Source organism: Sciurus carolinensis, chromosome X (assembly GCF_902686445.1).
Source record: "Sciurus carolinensis chromosome X, mSciCar1.2, whole genome shotgun sequence".
NCBI classification, from domain to species: domain Eukaryota; kingdom Metazoa; phylum Chordata; class Mammalia; order Rodentia; family Sciuridae; genus Sciurus; species Sciurus carolinensis.
This window is the reverse complement of record NC_062232.1, coordinates 37,261,396-37,286,734: the sequence shown is the minus strand read 5'-3', so window position 1 is coordinate 37,286,734 and position 25,339 is coordinate 37,261,396. Positions and strand designations below refer to the sequence as shown.

General features: G+C 36.0%; 1 protein-coding gene and 2 pseudogenes across 15 annotated transcripts in view; 2 read left to right on the top strand and 1 right to left on the bottom strand.

Annotated features, from left to right (window-relative positions):
- Kdm6a (lysine demethylase 6A) overlaps positions 1-25,339 on the bottom strand; it is a 207,337-nt gene that overhangs the window by 136,948 nt on the left and 45,050 nt on the right. The window lies entirely within an intron of this gene.
- On the top strand, positions 5,728-9,090 carry LOC124972191 (60S ribosomal protein L7a-like; annotated as a pseudogene).
- Positions 14,875-15,417, top strand: LOC124972190 (SERTA domain-containing protein 3-like; annotated as a pseudogene).

The window sequence follows — 25,339 nt, the reverse complement described above, 5'->3', positions numbered from 1 at the left end:
TGATGGGCTGACAAATCTGGCTCCATGAGAATGTTATAGGCCAGACTCTAAGGGAAATGACTAAACAGACTCCATTTTGCTCTGACACTCCATGTTATGTATGAAATAAACTTCTCCCATGGGAACACCCCGCCTCTGTACCCATCAGTTACTTAGTGTGACATGTTTAACAATACAGAATGACAATTCCTATGTAAAGAAAAATTGCTCTCTTTTGATTCCTATTGCTCCTAAACAATGTACCATGTGAACAGTGATTGTGTGGATGTTAGTAAACCATTCTTTAGTTTGTACCTAGGTAAGGGTCATTTTGATCCACTTTCCCCTCTGTTGATGATCTCATGATGTTAGTTGTAATTTCGAATCATAGCAACAGGACACTTATGATTGATGTGATTTTTGGTACAAGAACCCCTACAACTCTACAGTTGGGGCTGTTCTCCCAGTAGCCATTTTTTGGGGCATTGTGTGAGGCAGTCAGCTGGCCGGTTAATAAAGTCTCTCAAATTTGGACTTCTCAGTGGTGATTGGTCTGTTCTTAAGTTGTGCCCCATAACAACATAAACACCAATAATAATACTACACCAATTCAGACACAGTGTAGTATATATATGAAAAATGTTAAAACTGTTTTACCCTATTTCTTTGACTCTTCTGAATGATATCCTATCTTAACCTAATGTGATTTTTCTCTCTAGTATTTTTGGCAAAGGTCCAAATAAGCTGCAACAAAGCAAATTAGGCTGTACTGTCTCAAACGAGTTGCTAGTTTACTTACTAACTCCAAACCTTTGTCATAAATACATGCTGCTAAACAAATAAATGGACTCCATATTCTCTCACACACACACCACCACACACACCACACACACACCCCGAGGGCCAACATTAATAAAGAGAAGCTGATCTGACACAACTGCTAAGTTATTTTCAAAGTAATTTTTTTCTGTAGCACACTAATGTAACACTGTACAGATGGTGTACATTCAAGTACACTTTTTAAGTCTCCTTATTCAAATTATGCTTGTGAATTAAGCCTTGAAAAATCTTCAAACAACATGTATTTAAAACGTGAAGCTAAGGAGAGTATGAGATAGAATTTCAGTTCAGAATGATTTTGTGAAGCCCAACATGATCCTGTGATCTCCCAAATAAAGCAGTAATCTTTCTACCATGTCTATTTTTATTGCTATGATTTGGATATAGTTTGAGTATATCCCCCAGGGGGTTCATGTGTTGGAAGTTTGGTTCCAGTGCAGTCGTTGAGCATGCTGCTAATGTGGTCCAGAACATTTACCAAGCGAGGCCTCATGATAGGTGGTAGGTTCTTGGAGGCACCACTCTATGACAGAATTAAGTAGTTAGACAGGATTAAGCAGTTCTAGTGAGACCCTGTTAGTTTTTGAAAGATGACTGTTAGAAAAGATCAAGTCTAACCTCTGAATCATACTCTGGTTTCCCATCTAACCATGTGATCCTTCTCTCTCACACACCTGCTCCCGCCATTATGACACCATCCACACAGGGTCTCACCAGAGCCATGGCCACATGCTTTATGACCTCCAAAACTTTAAGCAAAATAAGCCACTTTTCTTCATAAGCATCCAGCCTCAAGTATTTTATTACAGCAAGAGAAAACAAGACTATACCTAGAGGTAGACAAAGATAACCTTACTGTAATCTTTCTCTAATCATTTCATCTGGGACACATTTAATGCAGAGGTCCAAAAATATACACATACATACAAAGCCTGTCTCCAGCAAAATTATGTAAACTATGTCTTCATGAAGGTAAAATACCATATTTATTATGCTTGCTATGTCCTGGACAAATATGTAGCTCAAAATAATATCTTTGGTAGCAAAATATGCATTCCTTTGCCTTATAAATAAATGCACAGGAAAAGATAGAGCAAGCACTTCAGATTGCATGAAGTAGTTGAAAAAAAATGGTGTGTTGTGAACATAAACGCCACTGAAAATAATCTGCTTAATTCTATAATTTCTAATATGTAGCAGGCAATTAGATACATTTATTGATAAAGGAAAAACTCCAAAACTAGAAAAACTGTAACAGTGGTACAAATCTTTATATTTAATTTTATAAACTATTTCTTTCATTCAATGTATTAACTATTTACCACATCAAAACAAATAGATCTCAAAATTAAAATCTGCCCGGCATTTTACTGAATAGATACACATGATTTGTTTCTACTAAAGTAGAAAAAAAAGTATCTGGTTGTTAACCAAGTCTTTACTATATTTCCCTATGAACATTATTTAGCACATTTATATTTAAGTTCCAATCAAATGAAAAGCACAATTTAAGCTTTTGAAATCCCACAAGCAAAGTTCAACAAATAAATCCTCTATCAGTAGTGCTTAATTTCAGTTCTCTAATTCTTCCCAATATTTAATAGCTAATTTATTACTTTTTTTCATGACTTAACAACCTGTTTGAAGGTTGTGGTTAGTTCTCTACTGGGTTATAAACAGTTCTTTCCTAAATGATCTGTCATGGGGGTGGGGAGGATAATACTGGGAATTGAACCAGGGACCCTCTACTACTGAGCTACATCCCCAGCCCCAACTTTTCTTTTCTTTCTTTTCTTTTTTTTTAAAGACAGGGTCTCACTAAATTGTAGAGACTGACCTTGAACTTGTGCTCCTCCTGCCTCAGCCTCCCAAGAAGCTGGAATTACAGGTGGAATTGTGCCACCACACCCAACAGGTACTAGTTAATATAATATTACAGGATATCGTTCCCCAGGATAGTCGAAGCCTCTCAGAACACTTGTATATATACACTATCACCCATCTTAAGTGCCTTCAACAGTTCTCCCAGTAATTAGTACAATCAACTTTTCATTTATAGACAACTACTCCTACAGAAAATTAAAAATATGAAAACTCAGTGATGGTAAGTGGGTGTGCACAAAGTTGTGGTTTTGTTTGTTTGTTTTAAGACAGGGTCTTGCTAAGTTGCCTCAAACTTGCAACTCTCCTGCTTTAGCTTCCCAAGTAGCTAGGATTATAGGTTCATGCCACCACACCAGGAACCAAGTTCTTAAAGGAGTTTAAGTTGTTAAAGTGAACTTAACCTAGCAATGAAGTTGCAGAAGCAATACCAAAGTGATTTTTTTGGTATTAAGTGGGGAAAGAGGAGCCTGCATGAACTAAAGTCTGGAGGTCTCATTCAGAGGACGAACACAAAGCCTAGAGGCCACCCAAGAATGCAGTCAAACAAGATACCTCCAAATAACACTGGGACTTCAGTGGATAACACCTTCGATTTAAGTGTAACTAAAATAATAAAACAATGTTTTAAATTTATTTTAAAACTGACCTTGAAAGGCAGGAAAAAGTGCCCATTGTCTTATGTCAATGAGTGGAAAAGAAAATCTGAGTACATGAACCATAAGCATATTAAATTCGTTCAACCTAGGTAGACATACAAACTTCAGATAAGAATTACATGGTCTTCAACTTACAGTACTCCCAAGTACAGTCCAAAATCAAATACACTATTATCACACCCTAGGTCTAAAAGAAAGCCTACAGTTTAAAACAAAATAACTCATCATGTCCCAACTTGATATATCTGGAAAGGGAAAAAGGCAGAGCAAAGAAGGCGATTTACACGTCTATATTAAATGAATATTTATTATTTAATGTAATATTTCAATGACAATGGATATAAATGGGATTAAGTATGCAAGGTAAGAAAAACAACCCAGATTTAATGTAATTTATAAGACATACCAAGTCAGAAAGATTTGAAGAAAAAAAAAAAACAGAAAAAGAGAATACTATGCTAATATTAACAAAGCGGAGCTGTATCAGATGCAAAATGACAATAGAAATAAGAGAAACTGTTACAAGTACACAGTTTACTTATTCTAGAAATAAAGAACTATTACACAGAAAAAGTAAATTAGCAACAGAGTGAAGAGCTCAGAAACAGAACTTACATATATGAAAACTTACAACAAAATGGGCAAGCAATAACTGAATTAAAATATGGTGATGAGCTTTCTAAAGGAGGAAAACAAATATTAAAAGACTTTGTACTAACATATCTACATATACAAAAACCTATTCCAGATTGATTAAAGACATAAATGTAAAAGTCCAAACTACATAAACATTTAAGAGGAAAATATCTTGGACACTGCAATACGGTAAGATTTCTGTAAAAATAAACAAGAAATGTTTATCAAGAAAAAAAGGTTGATAGGTTACTTCAACAACATCAAAATTCAGAGGTTCATATTCAGATTTTTATTTTAAATCAGTGAAATAAATACCAACCCATTAGTCTCAGAAGGAACCTTAAATCCAGATTTTCCACGTAAGACATACGTTTGGGTTACTGAAGTGACATTCTTCTTGACATCTCAATCTTCCACTTCACAAGGAATTTTGAGACTTAAATTCTTATGTTTCTGGACTTCTGTTTCCAGTCAAGATTCAGTAAAAAGGGACCAAATGACAAAATAACCAGAAAAAAAAAAGATGACACAAAAGTTTTTAGACACTGGATATCAGAGAATGTGTAAGAGTAATCCCTGAGAGAAAACAAAGGAAGTGAGCTCTAAAATTAACCTAAGCTTACTGCCTAGATGAGACTTTTTAGGTTGCTTTGCATGCATGGGAAAACTTCTTGAATGCTGGAATAAAGTAGAACATCTTTACAGTTACTTAACAGAAAAGGGAAAAAAAAAGTCAACGTACAGTTCTGCACACAGCAAAATAAACCTTTCAAAAATGAAGATGAAAGTATAATTTTTCAGATACACAAAAGCTGAAAGAATTCATCACCAGCAGTCCTAAATTCTAAGAAATGTGAAAACAAATTCTCAGACAGAAGGAAAAATATACCAAATAAAAATGTTGATCCATACAATGGAATGGAGAGCACTGAAAATTCTAGCTACAAAGGTAACTGTAACAGACATTTCCCCCCATAAAAATCCTGTAAATAACTGAGTTTAGGGCTGGGGGATTGTGGCACAGTGCCAAAGCACTTGCCTGGCATACATGGGCCCCTGGGGTCGTTTTCTAGCACAAAAAATAAACAGGATACAAAGTTAACAAACAAAAATAAATTATATTTCTATGGGTTGGGGTTGTAGCTCAGTGGTGGATCACTTGCCTAGCATTTGTAAGGCACTGGGTTCGATTCTCAGCACCACATATAATAAATAAAGGTCCATCAACAACTAAAAAAAAATAAGAAAAATCAATTATATTTCTATATACTAAAAATGAAAACCTGGAAACAAATTCCAAAATACCACTTACTATACAGCTCCAAAAATATGAAATATATGGGTATAATTCTAACAAAATATGTGCAGCAAAATCTGTATATGTCGGGAAAACTACAAAATGCTAGTGAAAAGGTTCAAAGAAAACCTAATAAGTGCAGAGAGATTAACATGTTCATGAATTGGAAGACTGAAATATTTCCAAACTACTTTATATATTTAATGAAATTCCAGTCAAAATCCCAGCAGGACTTTTTATAGATATAGGTAAGAAGATTTTATAACTTATATAGAAAGGCGAAGGAACTAAATAACCAAAACAATTCTGAAAAAGTTTAGAGGACTGAATATGTCCTAATCTCAGGACCTATTGTAAAACTGCAGAAATCAATTAAAATCACAATTCAATACTACTACACACCTATTTGAAAACCTAAATTTTCAGAAAGTAATAATGATATCAAGTGTTCATGAAGATGCAGAACTGGAGCTCTCATACACTGCTAGTGAAAATGCAAAATATCCCTCTGGAACACAGGTTGGCAATAAGTACAAAGTTAAACATACATCATGTGACCTGGAAATCCTATTCCTAAGTATTTACCTTTAAAAAGCAAAAACAAATGCTCATATCAAAGCCTGTATGTACATGACTTCACAGCACTTTATTCATAATCACTAAAAATGGAAATAATCCCAATATCTGCCAATGGGTAAATGAATAAACTGTGGCACATCTATATAATGGAATTCTATTCAATGAAAGGAATGCACTAATGATATAGCATGAAAAAATATCAAAAGCATTATACTGATGGACTGAAGCCAATCTCAAAAGATCACAGAGTATATACATTTGTCTAAACTCATCTTTTTTTTTTTTTTTTTTTTTGTGGTGCTGAGGATTGAACCCAGGGCTTTGTGCCTGGGAGGCAAGGACTCTACCAATTGAGCTATATCCCCAGCCCCTTCATCAAACTTTTAAATTAGTGAAATTAAATATGTAAATTATACCACAATAAATTTCATTTTAAAATGAGATCAAAGTAAAATATATAATAACAATGTGCTGTGGGGTTTATAAAGTATATAGAAGTAAAATGTATAAGGATACAAAGACCAGCATGAGAGAAATACAAGCATATTCTTGTAAGATCCATATTATCTATAATGGCATATTATTATTTAAGGGACAGTGTAAGTTAAAAGTTAAAGAAGTAACAACTGATAAATGTAATACTCAAGATGAATATACAAGTCAATTGTATTCCTAGATACCAGCAATGAACAACTAGATTTCAAACTTTTTTTAAAGATTCATAAAAACTAGCATCACATACACACAAAAAAAGTAATCCAGCATAAATTTAACAAAAAATATTCAGAATCTGTGTGTGGAAATAATAAAACATTGATGAAAGAAATCAAATGTTCCAACAGATATATATGATACTGGCAAACAGAAAGCTCATCATTAATGTCTGTTCTCCCTAATTTGATATACAGATTCAAAATATCAGAATGCTTTACTGTACTTATTGACAATATGACTCTATAATTTATATGGAAAGGCAAAGGAATTAGAATAGTCAAAACAATTAAGAAAAAGAATTAAGTCTCAGGATTAATATTACCCAATTTTAAGACTTTATACAGTAAGCTGTAACAAAAAGGAAATACAATATTGGTCAAAGAACACAGATCAATAGCCCAGAAACTGATCCTCAGTAACAGAGTCAACTAGTTTGTTACAAGGTACACAGACAATTCAACAGAAAAAAAAAGATAGTCTTACAAGAAATGATGATGAAACAAATTTGGAAGCCAAATGCAAAAACTAAAGAATCTAAACATATACTTCATGAAAATGAGATAAAGATATTTGCAGAAGGCAGACCTAAATGCAGAGGGAAAAAATGATCAAGAAAAGTCATACATGCAGGAAGGAATGACAAGAAAAGGTTAAATATGCATATGACAACTTTTGGGGGGAGAGGCTATACTGGAGACTGAACCCAGGGGCATTCTGTCACTGAGTTATACCCTCAGCCTTTCAAAAAGAAAAAAAAAAAAAAAAGACAGTGTCTAGCTAAGTTGCCCAGGCTACCAGACTAACCCTGATTTGAAATTCTCCTGCCTCAGCCTCCCAAGCTGGGAATACAAATGTGAATCACCACACTCAACTGTATATGACAATGTTAAAGATAATACTGTGTCTAAAACATACAGAGTTCATATATACAGCAAGGACAGAATGGGATGGGAGGTACAGGCTTTAACACTTGCATTGCCTAAGAAAAGGGAAGAAGTACCAATCAGACTTTGATAAGCCAAAACTGCATACAGTAATTCCCAAGGCAACTCTTCCAAAGTGTAGGTCATGGACAATTGGGGATCTCTGAAACTTCAGGACGTCTACTAGGTCAAAATATTTTCATTATAATATTAAGAATTTTTTCTTTTTAATTGTACTGACATTTGTAGTGATGATACAAAAGCATTGGTGACCACATTTGCTGGTACCCCAGCAGGAATCAGAGCAGAGGCAACAAACCGAATACTATAGTAACCATCGTATTTTTAACCACCAAGGACTTGTAGCTTTTGGGAGTTTCTTTCTTGCTGCTTTTTTTTTTTTTTGGGTACTGGGGATTGAACCCAGGGGCATTTAATCACTGAGTCACATCCCTAGTCCTTTTTTGTATATTACTTAGAGATCTCACTAAGTTGCTTAGGGTCTCGCTAAGTGCTGAGGCTGGTTTTGAACTTGGGAGCCTCCTGCCTCAGCCTCCTGAGGTGTGCACCACCACACCTGGGGTGTTCCCAGTTTTTGTTTTTAATATTTTTTATATTTTTAGTTATAGATGTACACAAAACCTTTATTTATTTTTTATGTGGTGTGAGGGCCAAACCCAGTGTCTCACATGTCCTAGGCAAGTGCTCTACCACTGAGCTACAACCCCAGACCTGTTTCATGTTATTTAATGCCAGTTTCATTTAAGAAAATACTCAATGTTCCTTCCAGTCACCAAAGTTGCCAAAAGGAAAGATAACCAAAGGTAAGAAGGTGGCCCCAGCCCCTGCTACTGTGAAGAAGCAAAAGAACAAGAAGGTGGTAAAAGTCCTCTCTGAGAAAAGGCCTAAGAATTTGGGCACTGGATAGGACATACAGGCCAAAAGGGACCTCAAAAGCTTTGTCAAATGGCCCCACTACATTTGGCCACAATACATAGCTGAAAGTACCTACTGCAATTAACCAGTTTGCCCAGGGTTTAGATCACCAAACAACTACCCAAGTGCTTAAGAAGCTAATACACAAGGACAGACCAGAGACAAAAGCAAGAGAAGCAGCAGAGACTGTCAGCTGGGCTGTAAGGAAAGCTGCCAAGAAAGAGTATGTCCCCACTAAGAGAGCACCTGTCCTTGAAGCAGAGGTAAATACTATCACTATCTTTTTAGAGAACTAAGCAACTTAGCTGGTGGTGATTTCTCATGATATGGATCCCATTCAGCTGATTGTTTTCCCATCTTCCCTATATCATAAGATGGGAATTCCCTAATGTTTCATCAAAGGGAAGGTCAGACTGGAACATCTAGCCCACAGAAAGATGCACACCACCATTGCCTTCACACACATTAGCACAAAAGGCAAAGTAGTTCTAGCTATGTTGGTGGAAGCTATCGGAACTAATAACAATGTGTGACATGATGGAATCTGCCATTACCAGGAAGGCAATGTCCTGACTCTAAATCTGTGACTCTCATTGCCCAGCTGGAAAAAGCAAAGGCTAAAGAACTTGCCACTGAATTGGGTTAAATGTACATTATTGAGTTTTCTATACACAAAAATAATAAAAAAATGTGTCCTTTGGAAAAAGAAAAGCATATCCTTGATGAAATGGCAAAAAACTCATTTCATTAAATGCCAACCCTTGAACATAAGTCATTTTAATTATCCTTGTGATGAGTTGAGAACTTCATTTAAGGCATTTCTGCTCCATAATGAAGTACAACAGTTTTCACTGTATTGAGGCAAAGTATGTATGTAATTAAATTACAAATTGAACTAGCCTCTTTTTTCATGCAATGCCATTTTTACTAGAAAGAATGACAAACTACGCTTATTCAGACTTGAATATTTAAGAAGATATCTTCTTCTCAAAAATAAATGAAATGAACCTGTCATTCTAGCAAGGCAGCTAACAGTATTTGTTGCCCATAATGAAGTATTTCAAGCAAATACCAGAATTTTGAAAATCTCATATCCACTACCACTGTGAGCTTAACAGCTTCCTCAAATTTAAAGGTTTTTCTGATGAAATTGATGGTGATATTAATGAATGCCCCCCATTCCACCCCCACTCCCATGCTCGGAGCATTTTTTTAACTGTATAATGAAGTGTGTTAACATTTGGAAAAACTGATAATGTTCTCCTACTCTTTCTTTTCATATGCACTCAACTGCCCCAAACCAAAACTATAACCATTTATATTTCTTCAATCCATTAAGAACATGTATTATTCAGGGTTACAGTATCCTTTCAATATCTATAAAACCTAAAACCTGTATCTTTCCTTACTCAAAAACTAAAATACAAAACAAAACAAAAACAAAAACAAAAACAAAAAAAACCCAAAGTCAGTATATTATCAATTCACTGCTACCAAGGCCCAAGTCAATATCAATAAATCATGCAAAGTTATGACACAACTTAGATCATTTATGATGCATTCTACATAATTTGTTACTGAGTAAAGGGTTAACAAACCCTTTCTCTATGGACAAATCTGTGTCAGCTGTGTTACTAGCAACATTCATAACACTCATCATAGTAAATATTATCCCTGATTGGGGAAATAAAACTAGAATGAGAGAACTGCAAATGAACTATAAATATTTGGTAGGATGCCAAAGCTTTGAGATTCTCTCAGAATTGTGGCACTTTTAACTGAACATTTCTCTGTAGAGACATGTGGCAAGTATGCCCATAAAATTGTTTACAGTGATACTAGTTCCAATGAGGGGGGGGGGGGGGTTGTCCTAAACTAGGCATGGAAGGCTGACAAAATATTAGCTTACATGGGAAAAGATTAAATATCTTCTGTTTTGGACAAAAAGATATGACTAAGTTAAAGATCTGGAAAGGAAGTTAACGGTCCTGCATTATCTGAGTGAGCCCTAAATGCACTATTCTTTTATAGGAGAGGCAGGAGTTTACAGACACACACGAAGTATGGAACTGATTCTCTACTATAGCCTCTGGAATATAACTACCTGCTAATACTTCAATTTCTCACACCTTCTGGCCTCCAGAACTGTCAGAGAATAAATTTCTGGGTTTTCAACAACCTATTTTGTGCTAATCTGTTATAGCAACCACAGAAAACTAATAAAACACAATAGTTCTGCACCCACCCATCTGAGTCTCATTAGTATACCTAAGCTGTCATTCAAGGACCAAAAACTAGCCCCTGTACTACAGCATGGATTCCCAGGGAAGAGCTGTGCCTAACACTGTTCCACTGACATGTTGTTTAATGTTCAATGTCCTTCTATGTCAACAGGACACCAAATGCGACCTGATTAGGTCTTACTTGTCTGACTGACTGCTGAGTCTAAGGTTCCCCAGTTACTATTGATACTTATAGTGCCACACTGCCCAAATGCTTCTTGCTTTTTAATAACCTCAGAACTAATTATTCAGACCTGAATATTTAAGAGACAAAATAAAAGTGTGGGCTCTGGAACGTGGCTGACTAGGTTTTGGGTTTTAGCTTCATACTGTGTAGCATTGGAGAAGTTACTTAATCTCTCTGTGCTCTGTAAAATATTAAGTATTTTATAGCAACTATCTCATAGGATTATTGTAAGAATTAAATGAGTCCCTTACCACAATTTAAGATTTCAAGCAAAAATTAGAATTTCGGAAAACGTGTATGTGCCACCACTGTGAACTTAATGAACTATGTGAATTACGATTCACAAATTGTATTTTTGTCACAAACTGCCTAGTTCATTAAGATTCTAAAGTTGGTTGTACTGTTTGGCTATACAGTCTGTTTGTAACTATGGTTATATTCCTTTCTCATTTATGATGTTTCATATTTATGCTCCCTTTTGCCCCTTCCCTAAGCTTTACTAAAGGTACATGTATTTTGCTCTTTCCAAGCCAAATAGTAGATTTCGTTATGAACACATTTCAAATGCTGTACCAAAAATCACTTAGAATTTTAGAATAGGGTTAAGGTGTGTGTTTTTTCACTAACTCTTGCATGCCCATGTTTCATTAAATGGAAGAGATGGCTTTCCAGGATTGTGCATAACCCAAGAAAAGGCCAGGTAAGCATTACATGTATTATAATCAAGGGGAGAAAACAATGGAGAACTATTTGCCAACACGATATAACACCACCACCCCTACCAAATCCTTGTTTCCCCTTAAACAGTTCCCTAGACATATCACTTTTTCTTAGCTCAGTGCACTGGTTTATAAGATCTAGTATGCCAAAAATGATTTTATTTTTCCTAACCCATGTACATAGGATCTACAGTTGTCTTCTTAGAATTTTATCTTATACATAATTAGTGGCTTCATATCACTACCACCACTCCCAAACACGTGTCTATCACTTCTCTAATTCTCATTTATCACTGGATATGGTGGCACATACCTGTAATCCCAACTACTCGGAAGGCTGAGGAAGGATAATCTCCAAGTTCAAAGCCAGTCTGGGCAACTTCTTTGAGACTCTGTCTCAAAATTTTAAAAAATAAAAAATAAAAAGGGTTGGGAATATATGTAGCTCAGTGGTAGGGATCCCCTAGGTTCAGTTCCCAGTACTGCCAGAAAAAAAAAAAAAATTTCTCATATCTATCCCTAAGCCACATGGTAGGGTTGTCATTCTAAATCATCAGATTCCTGTTAAATGGGCCTACTAAAGTATCTACTAGTAATTTCAAGTAACATCAATGAAAAAGTTAAACTGATATGCATTTCCCAAGTGGAAGAGACACAAACTTTCACACAGAACAAGGCATATCATCTTGATTTTTCAGAACACCAGGTATAGATACAACATTAAATGTTAGAGGAGGAGGAATAAGAAAATTACTTTACATACAAAATGGCCCACCCTAAACAAACCTAGAAAAATAGAAGGCAAAGGAAATAATGGGTTCAAATTTTCAAGGAAAATTATTTCAGTTTAATGCAAGACAAACTCTCAATCAAGAGGAGAGAACAGAGAAAAGGCATCTAAGAGAGCTCAACCTAAGACAAAGTTTGTGAAACCCCACTCCTGCAAAGATGATGGAAAGGCAAATATTCAAGAAGAAAAAAGGGCACCTGGAAGAACTAAGAAGAGGAAGTTATTCCTAACTAATAGATTTGTTGTTGTTGTTGTTGTTGCTGTCATCTTTGGGAAGGGGTTTGGTTTTTTGTTTGTTTGTTTGTTTTTTGTGGCGCTGGGGATTGAACCCAGGGCCTTGTGCATAAGAGGCAAGCACTCTACCAAATGAGCTACATCCCCAGCCCCACTAATAGGTTTTTAGATAGAAAAAAGTACTCAAAAGCACTCTACTGTTGTTTGGCAAGAATTTGTGATAGAAACCTATAGAAAACTTAGGAACGATTAAAACATTTTTAAAAAATGATAAAAAGAAATCAGTATCAGGAAAAATTTTAAAAGTAAATATATCTTAAATATACATCTTCATTTGTCACTAGAAATATTAATATAAATGCTGATATACAGGAAGAAAAAGGAAAAGGTCATCTTTATTCCCTATAATAATCAACAGAATGTAAATTATGGTGGTGAAGGGATTATAGAAACAGAAGTACAAGCACATTTTTAGAAATACACAAGGTAAATACCAAAAGCAACAGTTATGCATTGAAAGTGGTATATCTGAGGAAAAGTCAAAGACTGCTGTTTTCAGTAGAAGCCTTATAGAACCACTCAAGATTTGTTTTTTAAAATGTGTACCTATATTTTCTTAATTAAAAAAAATGTGGATAAGACTCATGAATATGAACTTCATAAATATTTACAATTAAATGGGTGGGAAAAGAGAAGTGTGAAACTAAATAAAATAAGTAGGTAGAAAAAGGACAGTTAAATAAGAGGAAAATCAAGAAACTTTGTATGTCAAAGAAATGAAAAGAGGAAAAAGGTTTTTAGAGAAGGCAAAAATAGTCTATCATAAAAAATGTTGCTGAAAAGCCAATTAATATTGATGGAAGTAAAAAATAAGCAACCTGCCATGAAAATGTCAGTAAGACACAAAAGTAATAGGAAAAGATTACTAGATTATCAGAAGCTATAGCAGTCTAGCTAAAACTTCAATGATCTAAATGATATCACAAGACTATACCAACAAGCTCCTCAGTTCAAGACAAATCGTAGGCCGAAGAAGGCATTCATGTCTTGGTTCCAAGATATTGAAACAAAAACAAGCAAATATCTTAACACAAGGTAAAGCTTGTGCTCTATTCTGTTTAATAACGATTACCTCCATCTCCCAATGCTTTCATTCCTTTTCAACAATCTAATGCTAGCCTTAGTGGTCTCGCGGCTGAGAAAACTAGATGACATTAAGTAATTATGGAGAATGTTTTTTAAAAAACATTCCTCCAATTAAAAGAACACCAAATAATAAAATTTTAACAGAATTTTTATAGAAACATTTATCATTTTTTTTATTTTTATTGTGGTTAAAAACATTAAATTTATCATTTTAACTTTTTAAGTGTAGAGTTCAGTAATGTTAAGTACATTAACATTTCTATTCCATAGATCTCTAAAACTTTTTCACCTTCCAAAACTGAAAATCTACATTCATTAAATACTAATTTCCCCTTGCACTCCCCCCAGGCCTTGGTAATCAACCACCTTTCTACTGTTTCTATGACTCTAACTTTAGATAGGTCACATGAGTGGAATCACACAGTATTTGCCCTTTTGTGACTGGCTTATATCATGTAGCATAATTTCCTCAAGGTTTATCTATGTTGCAGCATATGACAGGATTTCCTTCTTTCTCAAGACTGTGTAATTGTGAGTAATGCTACTGTGAATATACTTTGAGATCCTGCTTTGAGTTCTTTTGAAAACATGACCATCAGTGGGATTACTGAATAAGATTAACTTTTTAAATGTCTTTTGCTTTTAAGGCAGAGGACCAATATTTGAATGGGGGAAGGGGAAAATAAGGCTCATATAAGAAAATGTATTATTGCAGCTAGGTCTCTACCCAGCACTGACTGGTCACACTTCAGGCATTCCCAGAAGGTGGTCTTTGAGAACATGGCAGTGGAGATGATGAAACTAAGGCCCAGAGAGGTGACCTCACATCAGTTCCCAAGATCACACAGCTGAACAGTGTCCAAGGTAAAATTCAAATCCAGGATTCCTTATTTTTGATCCAGTTCTCTGTATTCCACACCTAGCCCGTGGGTGACATGTTTTAAGAAATTAGTATTGTGGAGAATAATTTAAAACTCAGAGGGACTTGAGTTAGGATCCTTATTCTGCAGATAAGGAGACTGATTCTAAAGGATGTAAATTCTCTATTTAAGCCCACAATAGGCAAGGCATCATGGTGGGAGGTTTGAAAAGGAAACACCCAGATCTGGAGGAGGAAGACAAGGATGAGAAGTGGTACTGGAGTCCAAGAAGACTCTGGTACTACCACAAAGCCCTACTCTCCCTAGACAAAGTCCAAGGCACCCAGCCTCCACAGGCATGCTCTCACCCACAACACCCTACAGCAGCTCCAGGCCATCGTGTGCCTGGCTCCAACAACTGCCCCATCCATGGCCAGGACCTCTTTCAGAATGAGTTGGATTTCTCCCTATCTGCCATCACTTGTTCTATCCTCAGGGAGCTGGAGACATCCATGGAAGAAAGAAGAACTTCTTAGAATCCAGTGGTTCCCTTGGGCCTCCAGAATGAAGTGCTGCCCCAACCTGACCCAGTCTTCTTAGAAGTTCTTAATTCTGGGTATCTGAAGGACTCTGTCCTGTATGGCTTCTTACTGGACACCGACACATCTGCAGTGGAAAAGGAGCCTGCACCTCCTCTCCATACCCCCCCACCCCCACACACACACACAAAACTTCCTCTGTGCCCCAGGTCCTAGGAATAGAATGAACTAGACCACATCAAGGAAATCATTCTGAGATCCTAACTACAATGAGGAGAGATTCTTCCTCACATCAGTCTCAGTGGGCTAGATCCCTGGCTGCAACGTGTGTGCTCGTGCGTGTGTTAGTGGGAGCTCCAACAATGATCATGGCCTCCTTTCCTCCCATTTCAGGGTTCCGCAAACTATTTCATGTGTGTGTGTGTGTTTGTGTGTGTGTGTGTTGGGTTACCCACCCCAGCCTTCTGTGAAGGTGAGTCTTCCTGAATTTATATGTTCCAAACACCTTAATGAGACTATTTATGGAGTCTGCACTTACATATTTCTTCTGTCTTTCCCTCCAGATTTCCACTCCTGTTCCACTCAGGGAAGATTAAAGTGGGGTCTGTCAACAGTGGCAGGTGTGCTACCAGGCTGCTCTGGAAACCCAGGATCTGCCTCTTGAGTGGAAAGGGTTAGTCTCCTCTCCCAAGGTTGAACCCCACTTCCTGCGCAGAGCCACAGCCCCAACAGTGCCTGATTCAGAAGCAGCCCACACCACATGCAATAGGATCTACAGAAGCCAAACTGCTTCAAGCCACATTATTTAAAAGAAAGGCAGGGTTTGCGATGGCTTTTTAATTTTTTTTTTAATAAAATTATTTTGGAAGGGGGTGAGGGAAAAAAGAAAATAACCTATTAGTAATTCAAATGTAAATGTGACACATTATTCAGACTGGGAGTGTGGGGATAAAACCTTTTGTTTGTACTGCACTGACTAAGAACACTTGTCTGTTGCATTTGTTTTAATTCTATGTATATAATAAGAGATAATTCTACGATTTATCTTCAACTTTTCAGATTGCTTCGAAGGATGAGTACCTACAGCCACATGTATTTAAAAACAAATGAGGGGCTGGGGAGATAGCTCAGCTGGTAGAGTGCTTGCCTTGCAAGCACAAGGCCCTGAGTTCGATCCCCAGTACCACCAAAAAAAAAAAAAAAAAAGATCTAAAAACAAATGAAGTGTATACCTTTCAACTTAACTAAAATGTCTTTAAAATAACTTAAATTGACACTATTTCCATACTCTTTAAAAATCACTCTATTAGTGGGAGAATATCTTTGCCACTCATACTTCAGATAGAGCACTAATTTCCAGAATATATAAAGAACTCAAAAAACTCTACACCAAGAATACAAATAACTCAATCAACAAATGGGCTAAGGATATGAACAGGCACTTCACAGAAGAAGATCTTCAAGCAATCAACAAACATATGAAAAAATGTTCAACATCTTTAGTAATAAGAGAAATGCAAATCAAAACTACACTAAGATTCCATCTCACCCCAATTAGAATGGCGATTATCAAGAATATAAGCAACAATAGGTGTTGGAGAGAATGTGGGGGAAAAGCTACACTCATACATTGCTGGTAGGGTTGCAAATTAGTGCAGCCACTCTGGAAAGCAGTGTGGAGATTCCTTAGAAAACTTGGGATGGATCCACCATTTGACCCAGCTATCCCACTCCTTGGCCTATACCCAAAGGACTTAAAATCAGCATACTACAGAGATACAGCCACATCAGTGTTCATAGCTGCTCAATTCACAATAGCCAGACTGTGGAACCAACCTAGATGTCCTTCAATTGATGAATGGATAAAGAAACTGTGGTATATATATACAATGGAATATTACTCAGCTATAAAGAATAATAAAATTATGGCATTTGCAGGCAAATGGATGAAATTGGAGAATATCATGCTAAGTGAGATAAGCCAATCTCAAAAATCCAAAAGGCAAATGATCTCACTGATAAGCGGATGTTGACACATAATGGGGGGTGGGGAGGGGGGGCAAGAATGGAGGAAGGAGGGAAAAGAGGGGTGGGAGGGATGGAGGGGAAGGAAAAAATAATAATGAATCAAACATCATTACCCTATGTAAATGTATGATTACGCAAATGGTATGCTGTTATTCCATGTACAAACAGAAACAACATGTATCCCATTTGTTTACAATAAAATAAATTTAAAAAAAAAAAGAATATCCAAAATAAATACTGGAGCCTTATTAAATGATGTGCAACCACTCACTGATAAAAACCCTCTCTATCTTGCTTTTTAAGCCAGTAACCAATTTCTCATGGCCACAAGATCCAGCACTGCAATCCTTGGTAATCTCAAAATGTCCTGGAATATTCACTTACATATGGGTCTTCTCAATATGGTTATATCTTCAGGGACACACACCACACACACACACACAAAATCACTCTATTAATTCCAAATAAGAGTTTTAAGATATAAAATACTAAGCAGCACAGTTTTAACAGAGTTCACCTTGAATTAAATAGAAGAATCCTTTTCCGAAAAAATGAACCAAAATTTATAGGATACGTAAAAAGGCAAGGATTTCTATGGTAAAACTTGAATATAGCTAGAGTCTATTACCTATCTCACTTCTAAAAAGGTACTTTCATCTGCTGTAGACTTTAGAAATAAAAGATCAAACTTATGAAAACAGAAATCTAAACAAAAACCAATATTCTGTTACAACACAAAAGCATTATGAGATAAAAAATTAATAAACTTTATCAAATTTCTACTCTTTAGAAGATACTGTTAAGAGAATGAAAAGAGAAGCCACAAAGAAAATCTTTGCAAAGCATGTATCTTAGTACTTGTGTCCAAAATATAAAAAGTTATTAAAACAAAAAGCAGGAAAACACAATTTTTTAATATAACTGGCAAAATATTTGAACAGGTACTCAAAGAAAATATACAAATAAGCACCTGAAAAGACGTTCGTACTCATTAGAAAGACGAAAATTAGAAGCAAAATGAGGGTTAGGTACCGCTATAAACATATTGGAAGGTCCAAAATTTAAAAAGGGTAACCACAGGAAAAGTTGGAAAGAATATGGAAGAACTGGAATTCTCATATACTGCTGGTAGAAATACATTTAAAATGGTAACGTCACTTTAGAAAGTCGTTTGGGAGTTTATTCAATTAAATATATACCCATTATACAATCCACCATTCCATTTCTAGATATTTACCTAAAGAAAAAGAAAGCAAGCTGGGTGCAGTGGCACATGCCTGTAATCCAGCAGCTGGGTAGGCTAAGGCAGGATGATTTTGAGTTCAAAGCCAGCCTCAGCAACTTAGCAAGACCTGTCTCAAAATAATATATTATATAAAATTTTAAATATATACATAATATATATAATATAAAAAGATTATAAAGAGGGGATGCTGGGGATGTGGCTCAGTGGTTAAGCATCTTGGGATTCAATCCCCAGTACCAAAAAGAAAAAAAGGAAAGAAAGACAAGAAAAAAGGAAAGCAAATACGCGTGCATGCAAGCACTTATGCAAGTATGTTCATAGCAGCTTCAATAGCCAAAGACTGGAAACGACCCAACCCTAAGTTCATCTACAGATGAATGGCCAAATTGTGCAATAAAAAAAGAATAAACTACTGATGCACAGAACTATGTGGATGAAATCTCAAAAATTGTGCTGAATTCACCTAGAGTGTACAAGGTCCCTGGGTTCAATAACCCACACTGCAAAAAGAAAAAAGAAAAAAAAAAAAAAAAAAGCTGAAAGAAACCAAACCAAAAGGATAATACTGCGTGATTCTGAGGTAGAATAAAGGATGTACAGAAAGTTGACTAAAGGACAAGGAAAACTATAACTTCAATCTAAAAACTTTATGCTAAAGTTTCCCACCTTTCCTCCCCAAACCAGTTCTCTCTTGCAGGTCTGTTACTACCAAATTTCTGGGAAATCTACAAATCTTCCCTTATGATCTTAGAGTTATTAAAATTTTATCCACTTATGAAAACTGCCCTGTACACTGTTAATTAGCCCACTAATACACATATTTTTAGAATAGACTGAGCAAAGGGAGATATGAAACCTATAATATAGGGCACATTTCCAGAAACTTAATGTTGTCTACTTATCAGATAATGGGGATCTTAAGAATTGCCAGACTACCATAACCACGCACTTGATCATCAGACTGATATCATTTCCATACACCTGCCACACCCACTCCTAACCAAGTTCCCTTTAAAAGAACCTGAAAACCCAAAGCATCTCCCTTCAATGTGTCTCTGCTTTCCTAAATAAATCTGTGTGTCTAACTGACACATCCTTAAGCTCATTTCTGGGGGTTTATCAAAATCCCACTCATTCTGAGTTGAAAAATGAACCAAAATTTATAGGATACGTAAAAAGGCTCTCAGAGAAGTCCTTAAACCTCTACAAGTGACAATTCCATTTAAACAAAACTTTAGAAAGTGCAAACTATTCTAACAAGAAAGAAAATCAACCAGTGGTTGCTTCAAGATAGTGGGAGAAGGCAGGAGAAACAGATTACAAAAGATCATGAAGAAACATTTGAAGATAAACTACATTGCCTATCTTGTTTGGTAATTTAGGTTTATACATATGTCAAAACTTACCAAAATTATATACTTTAAGTATGGGCAGTTTACTATATATCAATCATTCCTCAATAAAGATGCCTTTTTTAAAAGATGGGAAGGGTGGGTTGGCTAGAAAGCCTTTTGTCCCATAGATGGGACAAAATAAAATGTTCCAAGAATACAGCCCCACACCTAATCGAATTTGCACAGCCTTTCTTGAAAAACACTAACAGCTATTAAGATAAACATAAACTTACTGTATGACCCAGTCATACCATTCCTCAGTATTTGCCCTACAGAAATGGAAATTTGTGCTCATTCTCTCAGAAATCTGTTTATGGGAACTGGGGTTGTGGCTCAGTGGTAGAGCGCTTGCCCAGCACAAATGAGGCAGTGGGTTCGACCCTTAGCACCACATAACAAATGAAGTAAAATCACTCTGTCCATCTACAACTACAAAAAAATTTTTTTAAATCTCTTTATGAATGTTTGCAGCAGCTCCATCCATAATTGCTAAAATCAACCCAAACATCTTTCAACAGGTAAATGAATAGTACGGTACAGCTATACAATGGAATACTGCTCAGCAAAATAATTCGTAATATAAATCTATCAATACACACAAAGAACTCAAAGATTACTGAATTTTAATAAAGCCAGGCTCAAAAGGACACATATACTGTATAATTCCATTTATATGGCATTCTTAAAAAGACAAAAATATAGTGGAAAAGATGAAAGGCTTCCAGAAGTTCTGGGGGTCAGGGGAGGGTGTGATTATGAGATAGGAAGGACCAGAACACAGGACAAAATGGCAGATAAACTTTGGAGTCTTAATTCATAATCCATTACTAAAAGTCTTTTCCTACTTCCCCACTCTCAGAATGTATGCTGTTTTTTCTCACCCTTCTATTCTTAATCAAATTAACCACAAACACCTGGTATAGGGTGACACCAGGATACCTTACATGAGTCTCTTGCACAAGAATGAAACTCCTTAAATCAATTATCATTAAAATACCAGACCCTTCCGGGCCCAGCCACTGGATAAAAGCCTGGCCATGCTTTGGGGCCCAGCCACTCAATAAAAGCCTGGGCTATTCTTTGGTTCACAAGCAGTTCGGACTTCTCTCTCAATGGAGCTATCCCTTTCACCTGGAAGTGGAGCATCCCCTCCCCCTCTTCTCCCCCCCTCCCTGCCCCATAAAAGCTTAGCCTGTATATTCATACTCATTGGACTCAGATTCCCTTTTTACCCCAAAAGTTCTTGTCTCCATTATCAATTATAAAGGGAAAGCACAAGCTCTGTCTCTAGATAGTGGATGTATACCACTCTATACATGTGTTAAAATGTACAGTACGGTACACCAAAAGAAAAAAGTCAATTTGACTATGATTTTTTTAAAATAAGAAACAAAAGAACACTTCAGGATTCTGGAAAATGGCCAAAGGCATACAATAAATTTAAAGCATTTATTCAAGAAAAACTACTGAACCACAGTAAAAATAGTGGGAGTGTGGCATATTCACCTGGAGTAATCCCAAATCCCTGCCCATCGAGGGTGTTAGTTCTACCAGGGCAGGCAAAGAAAGTTATGAAAAATACCAGCTCAGATGACAGAGGAGGCTGATCTGACTTGAAACAATACACAAAACAACAGCAATTAAATGCCAAACAACTAAGTACCACATCATGACTGCCTGAAGCTACAATATAGGTGAGGGCAATCATAAAACCAAATGTAATATTTACCAGGCGATCTAGGGAATGAGACAGTCCTAGTAACCTTGATAAGCTCCCACATATACCTGGGGGTCTAAAAAGCTGTGTAAATTTAGAAGACTGGTTAATCCTTCAGCTGTCTACTTCCCCCTCCCTCCCATGTGAGGTTTTGTTCAAGCAGAAAGTAAAAGAGTGAATTTGTAAACCACCTCAACTTTGTGGTCCCAATCAACAAATTAGGGCAATGGACAGAAGTCTAACTGGTTTGAGATGTTTAAGCACAACCTCTTATCACTGGCTGCTCACCAAGATAGACCCAGAAGAAGCCAAATTTAAAGGGGGCGGGGGGGGGGGGGGTTAGGTGACAAGACAGCTAAGCAAAGACATCAGTGGTCATATACTACTGAGAAGACGATGGAATTAGTCTAGGTAATCCACTAAATAAATAAATAGCAACCATGATAACCTGAATCCAGAGTTGCTACATTATTGATAATGTACAATTTTCAACAAAAATTTATGAGACATGCGAAGAAGGACCTTTTAAAAAAAAAAAAAGGCTAGGGAACTCTAAAGGACACCTAGACAACATAATGCAAACCACAATCCCTAAAAAGATTCAAGATTTTTAAAATAATAACTATAAAGGATACTATGGGAGAATGAAGAAATTTTAATAAAGGCTATATATTAGATAACAGTATTATCAATGCTAAGTTCCCAGAAAATGATTACTGCACTGTTGTTATTTTGGACAACATTTTTGTTCTTAGGAAATCCATGATGGAGGATTTTAGATAATTTTTAAATTTGAAGAAAACACACAAATGTGGCAAAATGTCAACAACTGGTAAATCTTGGATAAGAGGATAGGGGAAAGTTTTTGGCTTTTGTTTTACATTAAAGCTTTCTTTACTATTTAAATTGCCTACACATATGCATGTGCTACTTTTTTTGGTCAACAGTTAGTTATCTGGGTGGTAGTTGGTGGGCATTGTTTTCTTCTTTAAAGGAGGCAAAGGGAATTTGGCAAGCCTTTAATGCATTTCTCAGAATTTCAAATGCTTCTTTTCTTTCAATACTATAACCTTCAAAGTCACTTCACTGTTTTTTAATAGAAATATCTGAGGGACTTTGTTTTTGAAAGGGGGCAGAGGGAATAGAAAGGCACATTGATTTCAGGTCTACAGGTATTTTCAACATCAGTTCACCATAGACACCTGTATATATGCCTGAGTGTCTTAACAGCACTCTCTTATTTAAATCTCACAATCACTCCATGAAATAGTACAGCATTTAGTATACCCATATTCATGGAAAATGGGTCATTGAGAGATTAAGTAATTTGCCCTGAGTTCTACAGGGCAGTAGCAGGAAAAGGCTAGATTGGGCTCTCTCTACAGCACTTACAGATGACTTCCAATAAGATTAACAAGTACCATGTTAAGCAGTCTCAAACTGGAAATAACAACCTAATGGAAATCAATCAGACCAGACCTTTTTGTTTTTATAAGTGAAATTAGTATCAGAGTGGCTCTTATGTTAAATGAATAAATAACATTTCATAAAACTTTTATATGTTCCACATAAATGACTGCATTACATACTGAACTGTGATGTAAAATCCATTATGCTAGAACAAGGTTAAAACACTTTTTTGAAAATCGCTGTTTTATTATGCTTATCTCTACAGTAACCACTGTTAAACTCCACATAAGCACCTGTATCTTTATATTTTTCTATTGAAATATATTTAATAAGGGAAAAATTTAGGGACCTTGGGGTTATCAATATTGTATAGATTATTTTTGAAGTCTCATGTTCCTAGTTTAAAATTCACATAAATTTTTAGATTTTTTTCAAAATCTATTTTAATATAAAAAGTTACCTATCCCAAAACTTCTAAATACAACTGACATTCCAGGAAGATGTTTTAAGTTCTGTAAGTATGTATCTTCCTCTCCATCAGCTCTTAACACCCAAGGGGTAACATTCGCTCAATGAGGACAACTAGAACTGGTTCTCTTAAATGGCTCAACTCCATTTTGACAAAACTAATAAATCACAAAGCTCTACCTTTTTATAGTATTAACTGCTTCTCCAAATCTCTATTTACAAAATATTCCTGCTAAATCAGAAATGCAAATTATAAAGACCTCTTTGTCTTCTAAATACAAACACACACACCTCAAAAGAAAAACCAAAGGACATGAACAGATAAGTCACCAAAAGGAACTGAGACAATAAGAATCAGAAAGAGGGCTGGGGATATGGCTCAGTTGGTAGAGTGCCTGCCTCGAAAGCATAAAGTCCTGGGTTCAATCCCTAGCACCGCCAAAAAAAAAAAAAAAGAATCAGAAGATAAATTTATTATTATAATTAAAATTAAAAATTATGAATAATGCTTTTGCCAATAAGGCTGAAAAAAACTAAAACTCTTGTTTTGTCTAGTCTATGAGAAAAAAACACTGAGGATATGTCAGTGAATGTATAAACAACCTTTACTAAGCCATTACTGCCCTTATTCTTAAAAATCTTAGCAAATTCCCTTACCCTGCCACCATCTGAGAACACAGCAATAAGACAAGCCCTAGGGCAGACCAGGAAGTGGGCTGCCACCTCTTACCCAGAATCTGCAGGTGACTTGATCCTGGACCTGTCTCCAGAATTGGGTGAAACATTTCTTTTGTTTAAGCCATCTAATCTATGGCAGCTTGTTACAACAGTCAACATAGACCAAGACAAAGGCTATGGAAGAGGTTTGTTCAAGGAAATAAAAACTAGCCAAGTTCTTCAGATATCTCACCCACCCTGAGAAGCAACCTATACAATTCATTTGAGTTAGGCAGACAAATGAATAATTAGGAAGTGAATCAAAATTAGTGAATACATAGAAAAATAATCCAATAATGACAAAAATATTAAATGCAGAAAAAAAAGTTTTAATGGAGTTACTAAGTCACAATGCAAATATCAAACACAGAAGTTAAGTTCTCAAGTACAAGAGTACAACAGGACAATAGGGGGGAAAGCCATTCAAATCCTTACTTCTGGGGTGGAAATCATTGAAATGATTAAAACTGAAAAAACGAAGTAGCAACACAAGTATATTAGATGGAAATAAATGTGATCAACATAAAAATATGAAATTTGAGAAAGGAAAATGGGGAAAGAGATCTAGGAGCTACTGTTTTTATAAGCTTTATAGGATTTTTTTTTATTCTAAACTATATGTGTAGAAATGAGGGAAAAGAAATTAAAAGTAGGTAAAAAGGAGACAGGAAAGACAAAGAAATATAATTTTAATCTGAGATTCTGATACTTTCCCAGGCCTTTTACTCCTCAAATTAGTTCTTCTCCCAGACCTGTTAACCCCCAAATTTCTAGGAAATCTGTGACCTTAAAACCACTCACTTGTGATAATTACCTTGTGTACTGTTAATTAGCCCACAATAAATAAATTAAGCAAAGAAAGAGAATATTTAAGAAACCTATAATTTAGGTGACTTTCTAGTATCATGTTTTGATCAGATAATGGATATCGTATCAGCCTATGGATCCTGAGAATGCCCAGATCACCATAAACCCTCTTGTGATCACCAGACTAATGTCATCCTTACATACCTTCCCAACCCAACCCTTACCCAAGTTTCTTTTAAAAGAGCTAAGAAACCCCAAAACATGTCTCACTTTCGTTTGTTTTTTGTGATGCTGGGAGTGAACCCAGGGCCTTGTGCTTGTGAGGCAAGCACTCTACCAACTGAGCTATAT